General features: G+C 39.7%; 1 protein-coding gene across 4 annotated transcripts in view; it reads left to right on the top strand.

Moving 5' to 3' along the window:
- The window catches only part of STAT3 (signal transducer and activator of transcription 3), a 51,982-nt gene that overhangs the window by 19,764 nt on the left and 26,949 nt on the right, over positions 1 to 5,269 (top strand). The gene's annotated exons all lie outside the window — the stretch shown is intronic.

The raw sequence follows: 5,269 nt of genomic DNA, 5'->3' as shown, positions 1-5,269 counted from the left end.
AGTGGCTACAAGTTATTGAGTCACAGTGCTTGGTCCAAGCAATGGTGATGGTGACATAAGGCAAGCCTTTGGAGGGAGGCCCTGGTGTTTTCAAGCAGCTGAAAGGAGAACAGAGTGAGTGGCAGGAGCTCAGCCAGCAGGCTGGTGCCAGCCGAGGCAAGAAAGGCAGGGCTAGCCTGCCAAGCCATCCGTCGGTCCCATTAATAACACTTACCAACACTTACACGCTGTGGCCGGCTGTGTCCTCAGTGCTTCGTGTACATTAATCCCTTAGTTCTAACAATGACCCTGTGAATCCTGTGTTGTCCCCTTTTTACAGATGAGGAAACTGAGGCACCAAGAGGTGAAATAACTGGCAGTAGCTCACACACATCTAAGTGGTGGAGCCAGGATTCAAGTCTGGGTCCGGTGGCTTCAAGATCCATGCTCTAAACACAACATAACATTCTTGTTCCTATTTTGTTTTTCAGCCTAAGAACAACGCAAGGTCATCAGTGGGGTTTTAAGCGGGGTGGGTAGCAAGATCAAGTCTCTGTCTTGGAAAGGTCTTCTCTGCAGGGTGGAAACTGACTGGCAGGAGGCAAGCAGAGGTTGGGGGACAGCTCAAAGCTCTTGTCGTGGCCCAGGTGCATTTTGGCTCAGATTTCTGGCCGATTTTCTTTGGAGTTTATCAGTCAGCTGGAGTACCAACCCTGGACCTTTTTTGGTGAAATATCAATTTACTACTTTTACTGAAGCGTTTATTCTTGGATTGTAGTAACCTAAATGTCTTGGGGGAATGGAACCTGATCGTAATTTATAGGCTGAATAGTCTTTAGAGGCCAGCCAGTCCAGTTGTTGTCTCAGTATCAGAATTACTGCTGTGACATTTCCCAGGGCGAGCATTTGAACCTCCATTTGAACACCAAACACAACAGGGGCCTGGGAGGTTGTCCCTTACTCCTCCTCCCTTTCTCTGAGTCGCCTTTGCCCTTGAACCAGTCCCTAAGCCCTGTATGTAATACCTCCCTCTGTAATGTCTCTGGAAGATGTCCCCTCAAAATATGTCCGAGGCCTCCACCCAAGTTCGGGCCACTGCCACCTCTCACCTTGATTATTGCAGTCTGAGGGATCTTCCTGAAACATAAATCAAATTGTCGTTTGTCTGCTTAAAATTTTTCAGACCTCCCCCATTGCCCTGTTTCTTGGTGTGGCTTACACAGGAACCTTCTCTAACCTCATCTCACGCCATAGTCTCTTTATGCAGTTTCTACAGTGTTTTCTGCTTCATGACAACGTCCGGGGCCCCACCCAATGGAGGTTATAATTCAGTCCATCTGGGGTGAGAACCAGCACCTGGCTTCTCAGAGCCCCTTAGGTGATTCTGACATGCGTTGTGCGTCCAGAGTTGATCCCTGACATCTGCTCTTACTCTGAGGTTCTCAGTCTGGCCACACATTAGCATCATCTGAGGAGCTTTTAAATATCAAAACCTGGTTTTCACCCTCAGTGATTCCGATTTGGCATCTGGTTTGTTTCCCAGGCGTCTCTATGTATATATTTATTGAAAAAAAGTATCTGCCCTTATAATTCTAATCTGGGGCCAGGGTGGGGAACCTCTGCATACAGAGGGAATCACTGAAGAGGGCAGAATTTGGGAGTAGATGTTGTGGGGATTTACCCTTTCATGTACAGACCTCCAGGTATTTGAAGAGCCACTCTTCCCTAATTTAGCTTTTTCTCTCCTAACCCCACTTGCCTCTCCCCAAGTCTTCTTATTGGGCAAAATGTTCGTTTTTGGACACCTCACACCCTGAATGTGTTTGTTTTTTAGTGTGTCATTTAAATTGTGGTATAATTACAGCATCATTCTAGATGTGGGCCAGTTACGACAGGATTGATAGATCTTTTAATGGGACCACTATATATGTCTGTTAAAATACCATCAGGTCACATTGACTGGGTATCATGGTTGACTCTTGGGATACTGAAAGATCAATGAAAACTCTCACTCCAGCATAGTGGTTAAGAGGAGGAACTCTGAAAACAGACTACTGTGCCTCAGTTTCCCCCCTCTGTAAAATGTGGATAAAAATAGCGTCTGTCTCACAAGGTTGTTGTGAGGATGAAAAGAGTTAATAAATCTGTCAAGTGCTTTAATTAAAACAGCGTCTGGCACACAGTGCTATATAAATATTAGTAACAGCCGTTAGTTGTTTGGAATCCTTTTAATCCAAGTTTATTTTTTTTATCTTTTTCTTCCGTTTGGATATCACTTAGTGTTTTCACTTTTAGTCTTTTTAGGACCTGGCGCTATCCATAGGTGAACCATGTATGGAGATACTTGATCAGAACACCACCCGCCCTTCCTGCACTCCCCTTGCCCCCTTACATGCCAAAGCATTACTAACTTCCTTCCTTAGTATGTGATATAAAGGCCCCTAACAATGCAGAGTTTTACATACTGTGTTTCCCTGAAAATATGACCGGTCTTATATTAATTTTTGCTCCATTAGGGCTTATTTTCTGGGGATGTCTTATTTTTTTCATGTACAACCATCTACATTTATTCAGATACAGTCACGTCATCTTCTTCTGGAACATCGTCATAACATACTACATGCGTCCGTCTGGCTGATATCTTAACTGGGGCTTATTTTCGGGGTAGGTCTTACTCTCGGGGAAACATGGTAGCAGAGAAAGCTGACTTTATCATTTAACATGACTAATAGGAAGAATGAATCTGTTTCCCAGAACAATGAGGAAATGGATTTTAGCATAAGCAATGCTGATGACAGTGATTCCACAGGGGGACAGAACAATACAGTGCAATAGTAAGGTGCACCCAGCACCTTGACCATATAGAAAGGATGTTGTATATCCATTGTTATTTTTAACTTTTACAACAATCCTTCAAAAGAGGGGTACTTCCCCATTTTACTGAAACAAAAGACTGTTCAGTAGTCAAGTAATGGCCCCCAAACAAATAGCTGACAAATGGCAGGCAGGGTTTACACGCAGGCCCAGCCAGCATAAGGTCTCTCCTGCCCTTGGCCTCACACCACACTGGAGGAGTGTGTCTGATTGGGGAGTGGAAGTGTCACTAAGTGAGGAGGCCATGTGACGCACAAATTTAATCTGTTCTGTGGTTTTTATCTAGAGTCAGACCTGTTCTCAGGCAGTTTTAACCATAAACTGCCTGCTTAGTAATTGATGAAGTTATGTCTACTGTGTTACTTTTAATTTAGAGGGAATTATGTTTGTAAAAGGCTCTTGCTCCTTTGATCTGAAATATCTGTGATTAAATATAGTGCCTATCCCAAAAGAAGTATGGAGAATCCATCAAATTTTTTTTTAATTCCTTAACACTATTAGATTTGAAATATTAAGAGGACTTCGTAATTCATAGTCTCAGAATCATTTTCTCAAAGACAGTGGGGTGAACACTACATTTTGGGTAGTTCTTTTGGTTTTGTTTTTAAAATTCTGGCTGTCCTTCATGGATCAGAGTACGAGGTTTTCTTTCCCTTTTGCTGTTCACATTCCTGGTAGTCTCCGCCTCCTAAAGTTAGCTGTAAATCTAGTACATTTTATTCTCTCTGTTTGTGGGTATATATTAGATAACTATGCAAAGGTAGGACTAGTGATCAGATTTGGAATGGAAAAAATAATGTGTTTGGCACAAGATGCTTTATTTCTTGAATTAAAGTGAGATAAGAAGGATGACGGATAGTTAAATACACTTTTTTGGGTTAAGAATGCTCCAGAGTGTCAATAAAAATTCTTCTTTCCCTCACTTCTCCGAGCTCTACTCCCAAGTAATTTACTACTTCTTTCAGATATTCAATTTTACCACATTAATAGGGAACTATAATTCAAGTTCTCTTATTCTCAATGTCCATTTTTGCAAGGAAGAGTTGATTTCTGACTTTAAAGCAAATCCTATTTTTTTAATTGAATATATTTGAGTATTACAATAAATATATTCAGTTTGTGAACCCAAGTATTAGTATTTTTTCTTTCTAGGAAATCAAAACTAGATTTATATACAGACTTCTTATTATAAAGGTAAACATCTATTCTTAAACATCATAAAGGTAGTATTTGGATTTGTAAGCAATGAAATTATGTTTACTATATAAGTGTACTTAGTTTGAGTTATCTTTTTTAATTTGAAATTTCAAAGTCTTAATATCTAGAGTAATTATGAATGGTTAAGTTATCAATGGTTAAATAGTTAAAGCTATAATATTTAAATGTGGACTCCCTGTCATTCATTACACCTTTAATCCTACAGTAAATTTTCATGAAGGTTGAGTGTCTTTGTCTAGCAGTAATTGTCTTTTAATTTTTCTCCTTTCTAATTTACTTTGAGTTTGCAGCTACCTATTAGTTTTGGAATGTGGTATGATGAGAATAAATAAATTGGAGCTTGGAAATATAAATACTGTGATCCCAACTTTCCCAAAAAGCAAAAAATGTATACACATTTTTGAGATAAATTAAAAGGAATTAGACCACTATGTCAAGTGTAATTCTAGGTCGCGGGATGGTAGGATATGGGTGACTTTATCATTTGGGTTCTTTTTTCTTTTTTCTTTTTCAAAATTTCCACAGTAAATGTTATTACTTTGTAATCTTTTAAAAATGACTTCTTGAAAGGACTGGTTTCTATAGAAATTGGGGCAAGTATATTTCTGTTACTTTATACTTTGTGTCACTGGGCCTTTCCTGACAGCAAAAAGGAGCTTAGTGTAGGTAACAGATAAAATATAAGTATGCTTAATTTAAGACATAGATATTTCTTAACATACAGGTATTTCCTAAGGTATATGACCAACACCCAAAGAAAACTCGCATGGCACGTTGCAAAATGGAATAGAAATTTTCTTTAGAGCGCTCTGTTCTGGATTATTGGATGCACTTGGTTTTCATCCCTCTCCTCACCTTTGCCCCTCCACCCTCACCCTTATGGTAAATCCACTGGAGCGTGGATGTGAAGTACAAGTCTTAATTTAAAAAGGAGTTTTATGAAATGACATAATGAAACTCTTTGGTTAGTGGTCGTGACTTGTGTTTCTCAACTTGCCCGTGGTTACTTTAGATTGAAGTATATAAGTGAGAACTGTGACTTTGGACAAACTCTTTTAGTGATCTTCACAGTACTAAGTTCCCCATTAGACAATAGTTGTTTGCCTTAGACAATAGTTGTTTGCCTTATGACTTGTTGGTAAAGGGTTTGATAAATTCCTGTTTTGTTAAATCCAGAAAGTCTGTGGTGCTGTTTCAT

Source organism: Rhinolophus hipposideros (genome assembly GCF_964194185.1).
Source record: "Rhinolophus hipposideros genome assembly, chromosome: 20".
In the NCBI taxonomy this organism is placed as follows: Eukaryota; Metazoa; Chordata; class Mammalia; order Chiroptera; family Rhinolophidae; genus Rhinolophus; species Rhinolophus hipposideros.
The sequence above is the reverse complement of the archived record's forward strand: the minus strand, read 5'-3'. Positions and strand labels throughout refer to the sequence as shown.